Source organism: Choloepus didactylus, chromosome 12, assembly GCF_015220235.1.
Source record: "Choloepus didactylus isolate mChoDid1 chromosome 12, mChoDid1.pri, whole genome shotgun sequence".
NCBI lineage: Eukaryota > Metazoa > Chordata > Mammalia > Pilosa > Megalonychidae > Choloepus > Choloepus didactylus.
This window is the reverse complement of record NC_051318.1, coordinates 49,986,724-50,007,792: the sequence shown is the minus strand read 5'-3', so window position 1 is coordinate 50,007,792 and position 21,069 is coordinate 49,986,724.

Below are 21,069 nucleotides of genomic sequence, written 5' to 3'. Positions count from 1 at the left end.
TTAAAATTCAAAAGAAAACATACATCGATAGGAATTATAAAAGTGCCTTAAGGATGCCTACTTTCATATTTCACATTTTATTAAAATAGCATCATAAATGGAGGATATGATCTGTGACATCCATTTTCATCTTTATAAATAGAGCAACAGAAGATGGCTTCATCTGTTAATATCTCCAGTACTAGAAACATTGTTGTGTTTCTTGCCCTGGAATAAAATATGTTCTATAAAATGCCCTCACCAATACAAAATAAGTGTTTTAGAGTCTTCACACAAATATAAAACCAATTTCAAAGGTATAATGACTAAATGGAGGATTTTCTGATGCACAGTAGGATGTTGCTGGTGTTCCTGTGAAGATTTAAATACAGGAAAGGGCTGGAACCCCACAATTCAATGTAATACCAGGGTGAACTTTGATTGCCTACTAACTTCATTATTTCCAGCAAGGACATAATTGCTAGATATTCTGACTCAATTTTTAGGAGCACAGGCATAAGCACCCTAACTCATATATGCACTTTTATTTTTCTTTCTTTTTGTCTTCTTTTTTTTTTTCTTTTTTTAAATTAAACTTAAGACTGATGGTCAACTTTCAGGTTATGCATAGATATTCTAATTCAATAGGTTATGTTGGGCTAAGACTTCAAAATAGTTTCTTCCACAGTCACTTTTCTTACCTCCTAGATCATACCCAGCTTTTGCAGAAGGATTTAATTCTTCCTGATCCTATCTAAAATTGTTAAAAGAAAGAAAAAAGAACAAACAAACAAACCAGCACCAACTATGAAAAATGTCAGCATTCTTCCATGGATTTCAGAGGTGATTCATATAAACTGAGATTTTTATTTTCTTTGCAAGTTGAAATATTGGAAGGCAGAGAACAATGTAAACCATCTTCATAATCAGAATATGCTGGTAAAAGTAGAAATTGTAAATATCATTCTGAAGATTGTTTGTATTCATTCCAAAAGCCTTGAAAAATTCATACAATTTTTTCAAAGAAATTCTACGTTAAGGAATTTATTTTGAAACAATTAAAATATAATTTATACATAGAAATCTATGTAAAGCACAGTTTGTTTATGATGAACAAAATTCAAAGCACTAAAATTCCCAATATCGAAAGGATGGGCTAAATATATCAAGGTAAACTTACCAAAATTCAGGCATTTATGAAATTTTAATTGCTATTTATAATACAATTTTAAGTTAAAATATAGGAATGCTATGTATTATATGACTGGAGTTTTATTATTTATATTATATACATGTAATTTATGTGTTTTTATTTATTGTGGACTTTTAGTATATATATGCAGATGAAACTGACCACATATGATTGGTAAGGGAATTATCTTTTTGCATATTTCTACCTGTTTGTGTGTTTTCTAAAATAAACATATTTCTTTTGTGATTAAAATCTCTTATTAAAAATCAAATAAAGGGAAATAATCCCTATACATAAAGATAATCATACCATTTGATAAATAAGTTCTACTTATAGAAATTGTCTTAAGAGGAATAAAAGGGACTTCTTGAGAGAGAGGTGTGGAATTTAGTTACTCCTCTAGAGTAACTAGTAAATACCAGGAACAACTAGTAAATAGTCTGGAACAACTATTGGGGGACATCTGTGACTGTACAACATTGTACACAACCTGGAATGGGAAGAAGCTGAGACTGCAGCATAAAACTGTAAGTAAATCTTCCCCACTGGCAGGCTGAGCTGCAAAACTTCACTGTGGAAGAAAGAAGTAGTCCCTGATGGAACAAGGGAATACAGCTTAACCAAGCTCCAACTGCAGTTTTAATTAATAAATTTGGACTGCTGAATACAAGCTACAAGCACAGATAAACCTGTCACAAGCAGAAAAGTACCCTGAGGAGGTTGGGCTAATTGAAAAAAAAAATACAAAGGCTTTTGGAGATGGCTGAGCTTAAAATACTGGGAAATGGCTGTGTCCCAAGAAGGAGCACAGAAGACCAGGTGCTAACTCCAGTCAACCAGCGAAATGGAGGTGGGGGGGTGGCTGGGGACTGGCTCTGAAAGGAGCTTTCTCTCTTTTTCCTTTTTTTTTTTCCTCAATCTAAGCAGCTCATTAGAGGAAGCTTCAGGCATTTTCAATTCTCAGCAATGATCCAGGCAAGGGTGGAGTTAACAGAACCAGAGAGACAAAGGAGGAATTTGACTGTAGAAGATGACTCCCTAAAGGGTGTATCTTCCATAAGAAAAGAGGAGGTGGGTCCTAGCTCAAGTGGCTGCCCTCCCTCAGAGAATTCAGATGCCAGGGCCTGGGGGAAGAAAAAAAAACAACCAGAAACAACTTAAGCTTAGCTTCTGACACCCTCAGTCCCTGGCCAGGACAGGGTCCCCTGAGAATTAAAGGGATTACATCTCTTTACACCCCTGGGGAGCTGTGGGCTGACAAGCACAACCTGCTGGGAAGGATAGGAAAAGCATAGAGTCCAGAAGCCTCACAGGAAAGTTGAATAACCTTCTGCATTTCATCCTCAGGGAAACATGATACTAATTACACCTTCCTCCTGAGACATGGGCCCATCTGGTCTGGGAAAATCTGATGTAGGTAATCAAAGAAACCAGATGCCTAGACAACAAAAAATTACAAGTCACATTGGGAAAAATGAAGATATGGCCTAGTCAAAGGAACAAACTTACACTTCAACTGAGATACAGGAATTGAAACAACTAATTATTAATCAAACAAATCTCCTAAATCAATCCAAAAAATCAAATCAATGCGTTAAGGGAAGATATGGCAAAAGATATGAAAGATATAAGGAAGGCATTGGACAAACATAAGGAAGAACTTTAAAGTTTGAAAAAACAATTGGCAGAATTTATGAGAATGAGAGGCACAAACAAGAGATGAAAAACACAGTGTAGACATACAACAGGAGATTTGAAGAGGCAAAAGAAAGGATTTATGAACTGAAGAACAGGACATCTGAAATCCTACACACAAAAGAACAGATAGGGAAAAGATGGAAAAATATGAGCAGTGTCTTAGGGAATTATATGACAACAAGAAGTGCATGAGTGTACATGTCATGGGTGTCCCAGAAGAAGAAAAGGAGGGAAAGGGGGCAAAAACAATAATGGAGGAAATAATCACTGAAAATTTCCCATCTCTTATGAAAGACAAAAAATTGCAGATCCAAGAAGTGCAGTATACCCCAAATAGAAGAGACTCAAATAGACATACACCAAGATACTTAATCAGATTGTCAAACATCAAAGACAAAGAGAATCCTGAAAGCAGCAAGAGGAAAGCAATCCATCACATACAAGGGAAGCTCAATAAACTATGTATGTATTTCTCAGTAGAAACCATGGAAGAAGGAAGGCAGTGGTATGATATATTTAAGATACTGAAAGAGGAAAACCACCAACCAAGAATTTTATACCTGGCAAAACTGTCCTTCAAATATAAGGGAGAGCTTAAAATATTTTCAGATAGACACTGAGAGAGTTTGTGAAGAAGATACCTGTGCTACAGGAAATACTAAAGGGAGTGCTATAGACAGATAGGAAAAGACAGGAGTGAGATTTGGAGCACAATATTGGGTGATGGTAGCACAATAATGTAAGTACACTGAACAAAGATACAGTGAGCACAGTTGAAAGAAGAAGATTAGGGACATTTGGGACACCAGAAGGAAAGATGAAAGATAAAGACTGGGACTGTATGACTTAGTGAAACCTAGAGCAGTCAATGATTGTTATAAATGTACAAATATGTTTTTACATGAGGTAGAACAAATGAATGCCAACTTTGCAAGTAGTTAAAAATGGAGTGGTACTGGGGGAAAATATAATCAATGCAAACTAGACTCTATAGTTAACAGTAACATTGTATTATGCCCCTCTAATGTAAAAAAAGACAACATAAAAAGCTAAATTCCTATAAGAGGGGAATATAAAGGAGAGATATGGGATTCTTGGCACTGACGTTGTTGGCTGACTTTTTTTATTTTATTTTAATTTTATATTTCCTTTTGTTGCTTCTAGCTGTCACTTTTCTTTCTTATTTTTTCTTTTGTCTTTCTACTTTTTTTCACCTCTTCCTCTTTCTTTGTGGAAGAAATGGAAATGTCTTTCTATAGAAAGTGGTGGTGAGTGCATAATTACATAATTATACAGCAAACCATTAATTGTTTACTTAGGATGGACTATATGGTGTGTGGATAAAACCATCTAAAAAATAAACAGAGGGATACCAGTGCTGGAGAAAATGTGGAGATAGGGATATACCTAACCACTATTAGTGGAAAAGTAGAATGTGCAGCCCATCTGGAAGGTAGAATGTTGGTTCCACAGGAAGCTAAGCATGAGATTGCCATATGGTCCTGCAACTCTGTTATTGGGTATTAACTTGGAAGAATGGAAAAGAGGGACATGAATGGACATTTACACAGTGCAGTTTATGGTGTCAGTATTCACGATTTGCAGTGGATGGAGATGGCCTAAGGGTACATCAACTGATGATTGGAGTGGTGAACTGTGGTATATATGTACAATGGAGTGCTGAGCTGCTACAGGGAGTGAAGTTGTGAGGTGAATGGACATTAAGGGCAGTATGTTGGATGAAATAAACCAGAAATGGAAAGCAAAATATTATAATGCCTCACTAATATGAATTAACTATAATGTGGAAACTCTGAGACCTGAGCCTGAGATCATAGGTTATCAAGGGGAGGCTTATTGTAAAGGTTCCTAGATTGTAAGCTCTTACAGCAGTTACATCTATTCCTGAGTTGAAATTGTTATTTCTAAATTCTGAAAGGCTGAGCTCTTTGTGTATAACCTGGTCATTTCCTGGAATTTTGGGTATCTGTGTGACACCTGAAACGCAGAGCCAGAGTCCAGCAGCTATGAATGTCAGCATTATCCCATACAGCAAATGTTAATGAGTCTTAAAAAAAGAGATCAGACTTCAATTAGTGATATGAATGAAATGGACTTGGTTAGGACTAAGGTAAATCAGGCTAAAGGGCAGAGGATAATATTGACAGTGTTTAAAAAACTTCTACATCTGTGTGAGACCAAAGGAAGAGACATTTATTAGGTACAAAATCTATTTTGTTTGTAACACACTGTCTGATTTAACTTGTATGGTCAGTATAGTCAAACAACAGAATTACATGGAACATTGACTAGGGAGTGACATCTGATTGGTTTGCACAGGTCAATGTGAAGCCCCAATACATCCCAGAGTAATTTGGTCTAAGAATAAAAATGTAGTTGCAAAGTCCCCTGGAGGGACTGGGGGAAATGTGGAAATATTAAATTTCCCCACCTGAGGAATTAATGATATTCTGACAAGAATTGGGGTGCACCAATTTGGAAAGGGGGTCTTTCTCTCCCTTTTTTAGTTCAGTGGATAAAGCCTCAGCCATTTTCAATTCCCAGTTGTCAGACCCAGACAAGGGTAGAGATAGCAGAGTCAGAGAATATTCAAATGCAAATGACATGTCCCCAGGAGGTACATCTTCCCTAAGAGGAAAGAGGCAGTGCCAAGCTCTACTATCTGCCTTCCATTCAGAACCAGACCCTAGAGCCTGGGAGAATGCAGCCACATACCACACCTCTTTACACCAGTCTGGAGCTACAGGCTGACAGGTGCCACCTGCTGGGCAGAAAAGCACAGTGACTTGAAGCCTCACAGGGTGCATCAATCTTCTAAGACACCCTCAGGGAGACCTGAAACTATTGCTTCCTTCCAAGACCTGAGCCCATTCTGGTCTGAGAAAACCTGATTGGGGTAACCAAGAAGGCTAGATGCCTAGACAACAGAAAACTACAACCTACACTAGGAGGGGTGAAGTTATGGCCCAGTCAAAGGAACAAACTTACACTTCAACTGAGAGACAGGAATTTAAACACCTGTTGCTGGATCTATTCAGAAAATTTAGGGAAGATATGGCAAAAGAGATGAAGTGTATAATGAAAACACTGGGTGTACATGAGCAGAAATCAAAAGTTCAAAAAAACAACTGACAGAATCTATGGAAATGAAAGGCACATCACACAAGATGAAGGACACAATGGAGATATACAGTAGCAGATCTCAAGAGGCAGAGGAAAACACTCAGAACTGGAGAACAAGGCACCTGAAAGCCTACATACAAAAGAACAGATAGAGAAAAGAATGGAAAAATATGAGCAATGTCCCTGGGAACTTAAGGACAAAACAAAATTTAGGAAGGTATGTATCATTGGTGTCCCAGAAGGAGAAGAGAAGGGAAAAGGGGAAGAAGCAATATTAGAGGAAATAATCAATGAAAATTTTCCATCTCTTATGAAAGACTTAAAATTATGGATCCAAGAAGTGCAGCATACCCCAAACAGAATAGTTTTGAATAGGCCTAGGCCAAGGCACTTAATAATCAGATTATCAAAGGTCAAAGATAAAGAGAGAATCCTGAAAGCAGCAAGAGAAAAGTGATCTATTACATACAAAGGAAGCTTGATAAGACTATGTGGGGATTTCTCAATAGAAACCATGGAGGCAAGAAGGAACTGGGGTGATATATTTAAGATACTGAAAGAGAAAAACCACCAAGCAAGAATCCTATATCTGGCAAAACTATCCTTCAAATATAAGGGAGAGCTTAAAATATTCTCTGACAAACAGACAATGACAGAATTTGTGAATAAGATACCTGCTCTACAGGGAACAGTAAAGGAAGCACTACAGACCGAAAGGAGTAAGAGGTTTGGGACACAATTTTGGGAGATAGTAGCACAGCAATGTAAGTAAACTGAAGAAAGATGACTGTGAGTATGGTTGAAAGAGGAACGTTAGGAGAATGTGGGACACCGGAAGGAAAGAGAAAAGATAAAGACTGGGACTGTATAACTCTGTGAAACCTAGGGTGCTCACTGAGTATGATAAAAGGTACAAATATGTTTTTACATGAGGTAAAACAAATGAATGTCAACATTGCAAGGTGTTAAAAATGGGATGGCATTGGGGGAAAAATACAATCAATGCAAACTAGAGACTATAATTGTCAGAAACATTGTACTATGCTTCCTTTAATATAACAAAGGCAATATACCAAAGCTAAATGTATATGGGGGGTGGGGCATAGGGGAAGGGTATGGGACTCCTGGCATTGGTGATGTTGTCTGACTCTTTATTCTACTTTAGTTTAATGCTATCTTTCCTCTTGTTGCTTTCTAGCTGTCATGTTTTTTTTTCTCTCTCTCTTTCATTCTTTTTTCTTTTTCTTTTGTCCCTTTAACTTCTTTGACTCTTCCTCCTTCTTTGTGGAAGAAATGGGGATGTCCTTATATAGACAGTGGCGATGATGCTGAATACATAAATACATGACTATGTAGGGAACCACGATTGTTTATTTAGGACAGAATGTATGGTGTGTGAACAAAACCATCTTAAAAAAATGGGTGGATTATGAAAGCTTGAGGGCACTGTATCGAGTAAAATAAGGCAGACACATAAGGACAAATATTGCAGGGTTTCACTGATGTTAACTAATTATAATATGTAAACTCATAGACATGAAATACAAGTTACCAGGATATGGAAAGAGGCTAAAAAATGGGGAGCAGTGGCTTATTATGAGCAGAATGTTCAACTACAGTGAACTTAAACATTTGGAAATGGTCAGGGGTGATGGTAGCACATTGTGAGAATAACGAACAGTGCTGAAAGGTGTGTGAAGTTGGTGGAAAGGGTCATGATTGTCACCAAAAGGAAAGCTGGAGGTCAAAAGATTGGAATGTATGAAACAGTGAATCTTGTGGTGGACAATGTCCTTGATTAACTTTACAAATATTAGAAACCTCTCTCATGAACTAGAACAAATGTTTGACTCTATGACTAGAAGTTAATGATACAGAGGCACATAGGAAAAATATATATATTCCTATTGCAAACCATATGCTACAGTTAGTAGTATTTTGACATTTTTCCATCAACAGTAACAAACATACTATACCAAAGCAATGAATCAATAACAAAGGGGGGGGCAGTGGTTATGGATATGGGAGGATTTGAGTTTCCTTTTTCGTCTTCATTTCTTTTCTGGAGTAATGAAAATGTTCTAAAAATTGAAAAAAAAAAAAAAAAACTAACTGTGGTGATGGATGCATGGCTGTATGTTGGTACCATCCATGGGCAATTGATTATACACTTTGGATCTTTGGATATTGTGTGGTATATGAACAATCTCAATTTAAAAAAATGGGGAAAAAAATCACTGCACTCCTCCCTACATAAGACATGACTCCCAGTGGTGTAAATCTCTGTGGCCATGCTGGCTATGACTCATGGGGATGAGTTTGGCCCTGGCATCGTGGGATTGAGAAAGCCTTCTTGGACCAAAAGGGGGAAGATAAATGAAAAAAAAATAAGGTTTCATGCTAAGAGATCTCAAATAAAGTTGAGAGTTCATTCTGGAGGTTATTCTTATGCATTTTACAGATATCCCTTTGGTAGTTTTTAGTGTATTGGAATAGCGGGAGGGAAATACCTGAGAACCTGAACTGCAACCCAGTAGCCTTCTTTATTGAAGATTACTGTATAACTATATAGCTTATACTGTGTGACTGTGTGATTGTGAAAACTTCGTGTCTCCCATTCCCTTTATACAGTGTATGGACAAATGAACAGAAAAATGAGGACAAAAAGTAAATGAATAATAGGGAGAAATGGGGGGTATGGGATGTTTTGGGTGTTCTTTCTTAACTTTAATTCTTATTCTTCCTTGTGTGGTAATGAAAATGTTCAAAAATTGATTGTGGTGACGAATGCACAACTATATAATGGTACTGTGAACAACTGATTGCACACCAGGGATGAATGTCTGGTATATGGAGATATCTCAGGAAAATTGATTTTTTTTAAAAAAAGAGACATCTTCACTAAGATTTATGCAAAATGGTGATTAAGGCCTCTTCATTAGAAGTGGTGAAAAATTGACAATAATTTAAATGTCCAACATTAGGAAATTTTAAAATACATATATGATAAAATCTTTTGAAACATAACTTTTAAATCATATACCTTAGGATATCCTAAATGGAATGGAAAATGAAAACAAGAATGAAAATATGACTACAAAATAATGTGAAGAATACAATCTCAATTTTTACTGAAAGTCAATGTACTATAAGAAAAAATGTAATGAAAGGTCATTGGCTTTAAGATACATATCCAATTTTAGTACTGTTTAAATGCAAAGAATGTGCATTTAGAATTGAGGAAATACAGTTTATACAAATGAGCAATACAGAGAGAAATAGCCACTTGAAATACTAGCATGATTTCTTCCATGCCTTTGTAAGTGACAAAATCCCATGATAAATCTCCTTATAATTTCTCAAAAAGAATAATTTTTCTTAAAAAAGCTTTTGCTCTAATTTTACTATGGCAGTGTTACTTCTACTACTAGTACTATAACTTCCAATATTACCACTACTTTGTCTACTACTATTAATATACAGTTTATTAGATATTTTATTCTCTCTAGGAGGCCCTGTGCTTACTTATTTAATTATTGCAATAACCTCATACTACAGTATTGATTTATCCTTTGAATAAACAAGGAATCTAAGGAATTTTTAAAAACATTTAAGTAGATTGCCAATTTCACCCATCCCATTATTGTACAGAACCAGGATTCAAAACCAGATTTGTCTCTTTCCAAAGAATTAGGTCTAATTGACAGAAAACATAAAGCAAATATGCATATTTTATTCATAACAAAATACCCTGATTGGTATTTTTAAATAATTTGGATGGATAAGGCTCTTTCCCTTTGTACTCAAAAATTAATGATTTGGTTCAACTTTGATATGTAAAAAATAATTATTCAAATGTTACTCTTTCAGCTTAACCATCTTGTAAAAAGGATATATTATTTTACTTATTGAAGAAATCCAAATGCTATTACTTTTTTTATTAAAGCTTATTCAAATTAAAAAACTGAAACTGTATTCTTATATTGATTTCACTTTTTGCTTCTCTCTAAGCATGGAGCTTACTTTTCCATAACTTATTTTCCACATATTTAGTGCTAAATCATTCATACATATATAAAACAGAAACTTACAGGGGTAGTAAATAATTGATTATTTTGCATTCTTCAGTTTGGGGTATTCCTAATTTTTATGGGGGTAGATGCTGCATACATTATTTTAATACCAGTATAAAGGTAGACAAATATAATACTTATTTTTTCCTTCCATGTTGGCTCATTGTCAAAATGATTTGAAAAAGATCCCATATGTGTTTTAAATTCCCTAAAAATTTTCACTTAGATTGTGCAATTTAAAATACTAGAATCACTTTGAGTTGGAGAAGCAATTGTTTTCCAAGTGTAACAATTGAAACCTATAAATAAGGAGATACTTAATATCTCTATAAAATATATTAATGAACATTTACTCTGCTAATAAACTCTATTGAGAGATCTAATGAACAGTCATGAATTAGTCCATCTCTACAGTTACTAGTTTCGTGTTCTTGAACACATAGCTTAGTTTGTTCTAGATATAGAGGAATGATGACTGCCCCTTCTTAGAAGCACAATGTCATGACTGAGTGAGATAACAAAGGATTAAACAGTGAGTGTCAAGTAATTGGGTCTCTATGAATGATGGTCGTTTTATAATTAGTAATAGTTGTTGTAATAATAGTATTTGTCTCTAGGTATGATAAAAAATATTTTGGGATTCCTACAGGAATTTATAAACCTATGTCAACAAGGCATGTCAACTCCTGGAAGATGAAAGTGATCATAAAAAGACATTTTTAAAATAGCAATTATTTTTTAGCTCCAATATTACCTACTCAACAAATACTCCAGATATTCTCAAATTCTTCCCAAACACTTCTAATTTATCATAAGATATGTTTCATTTGTATTTTTCTAAATACTCCAATTGCTACTTGGTGAAATCTTTGATTTTTCCCAGTCTCATCTTTCTGCCCATATCTCCCTGTTATCCCATAACTCTGTGATGCTTGGATACATGATATTCAAGTATATGTTGATGATGCCTGATTCAAGGAAGAATGAAACCCCCATCACCTCCACAATGGGTGGAGCCATGTCTTCTCACATACAACAGAAATCGGTGATGCGGCACTTTGAGTATGCTAAATAACAATAGTGAAAACCCACATAAATAAAAGTTCTTTAGGATCCTCAATGATTTTAAGAGTGCAGGCGAGTGCTGAGGGTTGTGAAAATATAGTGATAACATTCTCATTTATAGTAGACATGGAAAAAGTACCACTAGAAGATTAAAACCTAACCATGCACCAGGACTACTACAGTGCTGATATTGTGGGAATTGACTAGCTGATGATCTTCTCCTTTAAACAAACAATTGAAGCTTTGTGTCCAGCAGCAGCTGACCTAATGTACAAGAGTTAACCTTCATAATTCCTATCATCAGTCATCACTGTCCTGTAGGACAAAGCCCATGTGGATGAGGGAATCAGGGAAAGTTTGGTTGATGCCACTATGTCCTTTTTTCCAAAGAGCTTGGCTATTAGAAGTATTGTATTTGAACTACTTATGTGTGATGGTTACCACACCCAGTCTTCAATTTTGCTAAGCCTCTTTATTTCTCTACCAAAATTCACAAGTTAGACATATGTGTGTGTGTGTGTGTGTGTGTGTTTGTGTGTATAAGAACATTCAATTTTCCATAATTTTAATTCACAACTACATGTGTAAAAGCTTTGGTTATGGAATTTTCATTGTCAGAATGGAATACGGCACCCAGCATTAGTGATTCCTCAAGGCTGTGTTTAACCTTTGTGTATAGTGTGTGCCTGTCACAGAACCTAGAACTGGCTCAATGTATAATTAATATACACTGTTTTTCCTTGTGTAAATTTATCAGACATAAAAAGGCCCAACCCAAATTATAACACTCAGGGATCTAATTTAATTAGATTCATTGTCTTAATTTTGTTTTTTAAATTCTAAAATCTTTAATATTGTTCTTGAACAATGAATTTGGAGTTCTCTTAGCCACAAAAGAGTTAACTGTTTTCAGAGCTTCTGTTATAGCATTATGATATTGAGCTGTATATCTTTGTCTATTCACCTGTCTTTGTAACAGCATTCACTATTTCTCTACCCACCAGCATAGCCCTAGTTTTATGCAAACTTACTTTTATCTTTAAAGGCCATAGAGACTTACATCAATCATTCCTGCTCCTTAATTTTCCAAACAGTAAAACCTGGCAATTTCTCCTCCTCCAGTTTGTTATCACAATACACCTTCAAAATCTTTAATGAGTTTGATTCTAAATCTGAACCTGCTTCATGAAGCAAAGCATTTTATGTTGCAGCTGAGTAGCAACTCCCCTTATTAAATAAAGCTAGGGATATTCTGAAATAGATAATACTCAGCAAATTTTCATATAAATGGAAGCTGTAGGTAATAAGAGGGACAAGATGTACATTCAAAATAATGTCCATAAAAAGTTGACAGTATTTTGATACCTCACATCTTTGCTATAAAGAGTTTTAATAGTCTTATCAGTAGGAACAAAACATTTAGATTGTTTTTATTAAATTTATGCCTTATATTCTAAAAAGGATAATCTTTAGATGAAAAATAAATGAAAAAGAGCTCTGAGGTCAGCCATGCTATGTGACAAGCAGGCAAGTCCTCTAGATTTGTCATTGTTTATGTTTCCTACAATGATAGGTTCTGCCACATTTCAGAGAAGGTGTTTTCTAATTCCACCAACAGATCAATCTGAATTCAAGCTGGACCAGCCAAGAGACCCAATTACAATCTATTTCCAATAAAATATTTCCAGTCCCCAAGAGCTCTTGATGCTCATCCAAATATTTTCCCTGGAGGCAATGCACTAAGCAAACAGTATCACTAAAGATACCTGTTTTTATAATTCACCTATTTAATGGAAGTTTCTAAGACTTCATTATATTTGCTTTTATTTTTTGCTCAGGGAAAGAAGAGCTGATTATAACCATCTTATTTATAATCATTAAAGTATAGCTTATATGCACAAATCATGATTAAAACCCTTAACTCTTCCCTCAAATATGATATTAATTCTGATCTCTGAATGTCATAATGCATGTATTAATGTCTTCTTCCTCAACTTCTTTTTTCAGCACAGAGAGTCTAGCCCAGCAACTGATAGATGGACAAGCAGCCTCTCCATACCTACTTCTACTTCTCGTTATAAAAGTCCGTTACTGACACACACACAACCTCCTAATCAGCATTTAGAAAAATCAGCAGATATTTAGTAAATAGCTCTGTCCTGCAATCACACTTTCCCTTTAGTGATTCCCACTCCTGATACTATCCCCTGACCTCCCCCCCAAAAAAAACAGCTCCACCCTCAGCATCACCACCATAAAGTAAATAATAACAACAACAATAGAGATAGGCTTCTAAAAGTTTTCAAAAATTGTCAAGATTTTTCTGAGGCAATGTTCTTCCAACAAAGTCTTTTGAACAAACTAAGAGTTGAGCATTTCAGAAAATAAGAGACCAAGGACTGTTTATTCTAAGATAATTGTTGAAGGGGAAGAACAAGAACTGGCAAGCAATCTCAAGGGCTGAATTTGCAGAAAACAGGGAGGCTTAATTTTTTACAGGTACTGTGTAGACTTGATTTTAGGAGGCTGGAATAGGCAAAAGAAAAAGGAAATAAAATTATGACATTTTGAATTAAAATAGGTTGAATTTCAGATAATATATAATACATAACTACTGTGAACATTTATATTAAAGCAAATTTCAGTATTTCAATGCTGTTTTTCAAAAGGAAAGGTTTAAAAAGAGTACTGAGATCAAATCTAAAATAGTGCATATAAAGCAGTGCTTTCTTTAAACCATCTCATCTTAGAGGTACAAGTTAGAATGATAAGGACTATTGGACACATTATTACTCAGCTCCCATCCACCAAAAGAGGGGAAGGAGAGAGTGTACAGCATCAGAAAGGCTCACAAAATTCCCTTATACTCTCTGTTTCCCATGCCATGTCAATCCTTAAGATCATTTCCATGGTACTCAATGAAAATATCTGGACATCTATGGCCACATCCCAGCCCATCCAGAAGTAGAATGTTTAGTTATCCCTAGGTCCTTTTATATGTCAATCTACCTGCCACATACCCATACATCCAAAAGGAAGCATGCATTTTTTTTTCTTCCCTCCCTATGATACCCTGATAAGGGCTTCTCCTCTACCTAAATTATCTGGGAAATTTTTCTATTTTCTCTTTGGCATCACTTATTTTTCCCTCACAGTTCTATAAGTAGCAACTTTTGAAGGCATGCAAATCATTCCTAGGCTCTCCGTTTATAAATTCTTTGGCTAGGCACTATAAAGTTAAAATGTCATGGGAAAAAACTTTAAAACACAAGAAAGGTAAAACAAAATACTTAAGGATCTGCTGTGATAATACCTCAAAATTGGCATTCATCTGTTCAGAAGATTAAAATAAATATAATTTCAAAAAGTTTCCAGAGGTGAAAATTGTTAGCTTGTGGGTTTAATTATGATCATATTTTAGGTATACTAAAAAGCCTCCACATTTCTTTCATGGAATTATTCTGTTTGACAAGAGAACAGAGCATTGAAATAAATAAATAAAAGCACTTAAGGAGGCATTGACTAACTCCACAATTGACCATTTAAATTTTAGTTCTGGTGCAGCCAAAGCACCCAGTTACAGTCTCCATCCAGTAAAACAGTTGCAGTCCCTGAAAAGTCTGGATGCTCATCCAAAAAGTCTTTGGAGGCAGTAAAACTGAGCACGCAGCCTTTTATCTGGGGTCAGATACTCATTTGGGCTTACCTGCTAGTGAAAAGTGCTTTCACAAACAAAAACAGTCAAGATGAAGAAGTTGGAGAAGATTGTTATAAATGAGTTTGCTTGAGGTATTTTAAGATTCTCTCTTTGGTAAGTAATTATATTTCCAAACCAAGTCATTTTAGTGTATGTGCTAGTCATTGTACTTATATTCTTCTCTCAGTGGTGGGCCTGTATCACCCATGGTAAGTTAGTGTCTGAGCTGAGACCTAACATGTGGAAAAGTCAGCAATACACAGCTCACAGTATCATTTAGCAATGCTTATTTCTTCGATCCTCTACCTACTTTATCTTCACTCTTTCTCGATATTTCCAGAACAGGAAAGATGTAAATTTTTGGTTAATTCCTGTGCCAGTTTGAATGTATTGTGTCCCCCCCAAACATTATCTTTGATGTAATCTTGTGTGGACAGATGTATCAGTTTTGATTATATTGTGATTCTTTGAGTATTTCCATGGAGATGTGCCCCACCCAACTGTGGGTGATGACTCTAATTGGATAATTTCCATGGAGGTGTGGCCCCACCCATTCAGGGTGGGCCTTGATCAGTGGAGCCATATAAATGAGCTGACAAACAGAAGGAACTCAGTGCAGCTGAGAATGACATTTTGAAGAGGAGCTACAGCCAAGAGGGACACTTTGAAGAAAGCACAGGAGCTGCAGATGAGAGACAGTTTGAAAATGGCTGTTGAAAGCATACTCTTGCTCTGGAGAAGCTGAGAGAGGACAAATACCCCAAGTGCAACTGAGAGTGACATTTTTGAGGATCTGCAGCCTGGAGAGGAATGCCCTGGGAGAAAGCCATTTTGAAACCAGAACTTTGGAGCAGATGCCAGCCACGTGCCTTCCCAACTTTCAGAGGTTTTCCAGACACCATTGGCCATCCTCCAGTGAAGGTACCCAATTGCTGATGTGTTACCTTGGACACCTTATGGCCTTACGACTGTAACTGTGTAACCAAATAAACCCCCTTTTATAAAAGCCAATCCATCCCTGGTGTTTTGCATTCTGGAAGCATTAGCAAACTAGAATAATTCCCTTAGCAATGGTCAATTACCAGGTATTCCTACCTAATCACTGATTCAACATACATCAGCAGTTTTCCAGAAACTGTGTATTCTGATTTTCACTTTCAGAGACATGTCTAGAAAGATAAGGCAAGAAGAAAAGAAAGGAGTCAATGAGTGAAGGAGGAAAGGAAGAGGACAGAGAAAATGTAGGTAAGAGTAATATACAAGATAAAGTAGATATTTTCAAAATATTATGAACAAATTTATGCCAACAATTTTGAATGTTTATAAGAATATATTTTAAAAGTTTCACAAAATATTTTAAAAAATGATTCAGAAGGAGAAGGAAATATTAATTATTGAGAACTGTTAAGGAAGTAAATGACTTAGTGGAGCTGTACCCTATAACATCCTTTGAAATTTGCTCTATAGTTATTCATTGAATTGTGCTTTGAAAGTCTTCACCTTTCTGTATATACCCTATATTGCACAATAAGGAAAGAACTGAAACTGTGGAACTGTAACCCATAACAATTTTTGAAATTACCTATATAACTGCTTGTTGAGCTGTCATCGAAAGTTAAGAGCTTTCTGTATGTATGTTATATTTTACAATAATGGAGATGGCTAAAGTTGTGGAACTGTGACCCATGACATTCTTTGAAGTTTGTTCTCTAACTGCTTGTTAAATCATACTTTGAAAGTTATCACTGTTATGTATATATGTTAAAGTTCACAATAAAAAATGCATTAAAAATTAAAAATAAATATTAAAAATTTTAAAAAGAGGTTCATGCATGAAATTTGGAGACAGAAATGAATACCATTGTATTTCTCTCTGAAGACATGGTGATTAATTTTGATGACAGAAGCAGAGTAGCTGGCATGTTCTGGCTTGTCCTTGGTGTACTCAGTTCTGTGTCCTTTTCTTCCCAATTATTGATGTTACTCCTTTACTACTTCCAAGCCAGTTGCAATACACTTAGCTGTCAACTCATAAATTTCTGCCATGGATTCGTATACCAGTTGCCAATTTGTGATTTCCCTAGAGCCTCTAGATGTATTTTGTTTCTCAAATTGACATGTTAGTCACTCCTTCTGATTCTCCAGTACGTCCTTTAGACCTTTATTTCCCAAGTTTCTCCAACAATTTTGTAAATTCTAATATCTAAAACAAACCCCTATTTCATGCCTTGCAGTGGTTATGCTTCCTTGATTATTGCTGACTTTGACACTATTATTTTGAATATCATCTTTTTCTCTTGACTATACTATTGTTTTAGCATGTTGTATTCTCAACACAACAGTCAGAGTGATACATTTAAAAATATTAATTACTCTGCTTAAAACCTTCAGTTGTTTCCAATTTCATTCAAACACAAATTCCTTAAAATGGCCTTCAAGTCCCTTTAATCAGCTGTTCTCCTGTAATCTCCTTGGGCTCACTTCCTGTGATACCCTCTCTTCCTCTCTCTCCTCTGTCCACACTGGCCAATTTTCTGTTTCTCATACACAGCACATTCATCCCCCAATATAGAGAAATTGTTCTACTATTTCTAGCACATGGATTTGTCTTTCCTCAGATAACAACTTGCCTAATTTTCTTTAAGTCTTTGTTCAAATCTCAATTATTGGATATGATCCATGCCTGACTACCTACTTTTCTCCTTACCCTACTTTTATCACTTTCTAATATATGTTTAATTACCATAGACATATCCACTTCTAACACAGTCTATAGTTTACTTATTTATTATGACCCATTTTCTATCCCTCTGGATTTTAGTTTCCACAATATCATGCAACTTACATATACCCAAGCACATGGACAAGTTAGTAGCTGTAGAATCCACTCAATTCACTCAATTAAGAGCTACATAGATACACACACACACACACACACACACACATATCCTATGAATGAATGGCTTAAAGCTTATTTTAAGCAAGAGGAAAGGATGCTTATGAAGTAACAGGTTTCCGTTGAAAAGGAAAGCTTATGAGGAAAGGAGAAGGCAGATAGAAGAAGAAAGTGGATAAAGTTTTAACAAAATCATTTTCTCTGGTAACCTTATAAAATAAGTTCATAAACTGTGTTATTAGATAGCCATGCTTTTAATACAAATGAACTCTAAGTGGCAAATTGCATCTATACTCTCAACATAAGCTTATATTGGAAGTTAGACCTACTTTTCACTTCCATACCCAAAGAACTGCAAGGAAAGACTGTTGTTACAGTATAGCAATTCTTCCTTTTAACAATTCTGTATAAGAACAGTTTCAACACACCCAGATCACACTGAGTAATATTACTTTCAAATATATTAGTAGGTAAAAGCTCAAATACTCTTTCGATGATGGTCATGTTGTTGTTGGGATCGGTTATTTGTTCATTAGTTGTGTTTCCCTTATTGGAGATTATATGCATGAGTTTTTTTCAAGCAATTTGTTCGGTTTCCAATGATTTTCTTTTTTCAGTTGAACTTATTATAAAAGTAAATTGTTTGCTTCATCCTACAACTTAGTCATTTTAAGTAGAGTATATCAGAAATGGGAAAAACACTAACCTTAATAACTTTAAAGGCCTATTAGAGGTGTATATATGTGTAAATGCAGAATGAATTCAGATAATTTTCTTCCCAAAGCTAGTAGCATTGATCTGAATGCCCAAGGGAAAAAGATGGCTCTGAGTTTCAAGAAACTATGGCCAAAAAAATGCACATGCACACACACACACAGATATTTATAAGCATATATCATTTAAATGATATGGTTATATATATGGCAGTATTTTTAAGCATATTTAGGAATAGTTTGTTAAATATTGTTAAGAATAGTTTGATCTGAAAAAAATAGGCAGATTTTGTAAACCTTGTTTATGAATAACAGAAAAAGTCTTAAATATTCTTTTAAAATTTCAATTAGAATATGAGAAAATTGATACTAGCAAACAAAAGATTGTGTGTGTGTATTCAACTTCGTATAATTAGATGTACATATAATGGTGCATTATTCATCACCAAATAAAATATATGAACTATATAAATTTTTAAATGTTAATTATAAATTATATCATATTACCAAGAGTATGACATTTCTATTAGATTGCTAAACAAATTTAGCAATTTAGTTTTCCTCCTCAAAGACCATGTTTCTGCCTTCCTAAATCTTTGTAGTTTATATACCACCTACTTTTACAGGTAAATGAAATTTTCATTTAAATCATCTACAGTAGCTAAAAGAAACCATGGGCTTTGCAAAGAGTTAATTTTAATTTATAAATATGTTTTGATTAGAAATCAATGTCAGTCAAATATGTGAATATTAATTTTAGTAAAGTTTTCCTGTGTTGTTCATTTTTTACATCAGTCTTATTATATATTCAATATATAGGCAGACAAATACTGAGCCTGTAATGCAAAAGTATATGTTTATAAGCAAAATGTTGGTTATTCATTGAAAATTTATAAATGTCACACCTTATGTTTAATTTAAATTTTATATAATTAGATAGCAATCTGAAAAAATAAACCAGGGAGTATTTGTGGGGAAATTTAAGAGAAAAAAATTCATAAAAGAATGGAAAGCCCTCCCTACCATATAAAAACACATATTTTAAGCCATTGTTGATGTTTACTAGATTTTTATAGTGGTAAAAATGTATTTGTTTTTATTTTGAAGGTGAATGCTTTTTAATTATGAATCAAAAATATTTAGTACTTACAAACTTACATTATACTTGAATCAAAATTATCTGACATTAAAATGAAGAAATTTAATCACCATTTGATTAAGAAAACTTGTTTCATACATACATATGTTAGGTAGAGCATTTGGGAAGCAACATATTTCTACCATTGGATGTTTCAAGTTGAAACATATGGGCAGAATTTTCAAAAACTTTGAATGCAAATTATTGAAGATTCTGTGATCCTCAAAAGAAGCAATCATTTACCATTTGAAACTTGAAGAAATAGTATTTTCTCTATTACAAGCTATTTCTTAGAAACGAATACCCATGGGATAATATGGCTAATATATTTAGAAAATAATTAACAAGAAAACAATGAAATAAAAGCTTACATGCCTTATCACCAGAAAAAAAAAATCTACCACCATTATTAGTCTATTAGTTGGTGAAATAATTTCCTTTATAAATGTTTATGTTCATGCTGAAAATCAGCAACACTCATAATTGAATGCCCTGGTTGAACCTGGTGTACACAAATTGTAACACCTAGTGCTATGGTTGCACTTTAAACTGATATGTTGTCACTTCAGATTATTTTGCATTGGCATCTATGGTTATTTAGCATTACAAGTTAATTTGGCTGACTTCCAGAACAAATAAACAAGTGTAAAGCTGTCTCAATGCATTTATTGTGCTTGAATGATTGAAGGATTTTTTTCTTTTGGCTTTAATGTTCCAGAATAATTTTATCTAACTGCGGGAGGTGGCTAGATTTCCAAGCAAACTGTTCTTTTATTATAAATTATAAGAAATATACTTGAAAAGGATATTTAATTTTAATTAAAATAATAATAAATAGCAAATGTCTAAGGCATCTTACAAAAAGTTCTATGCTTAACATACAACAATAACAATAAAATATAAATGGCAGTGTTGATAGAAAAACTTAAAAATAATAAATGGAAATAAATAAAGATTTTGAACTACTCATAATAAAGCAATCATAGCTGAATGAACAAGAAGCTAGAGCTATTTAAAAATACTGAATTAAAATATTGTAATCCTAAAGCAATAATTTTTTTTTTTTTTTTGAAATCTAAACAGTGCTTTTCCCTACAAGATTTTACAGTCATTGCTATCTTAGGAACTGCTGGAAAAGTGTATATCCATCCTTTATATCTAAGGCTATGTCCAGGTTTTCAGTCTCCTGATACAACTCATCAATACAGAACTTACCTTGTATCTCACTTGTATCTCAGATAGAACCTGCAGCCATGCAGCACAATGGTATTTGCCCCTCTGGCCATTCTTTTCTTCATCTCCATATTCATTCAGGTTACCTCATCAAGACTCAAGCTTTAACTATTATATTCAGGCATGGCTTTATATCTGCAGCCCTGATCTCCAAGCTAGTATATAAAACATCCTAGTCAAAAATCCTGTCGTGAGTCTGCTAGAAATCTTACAATTAGTGCCCCAAACTGAACATTTGATT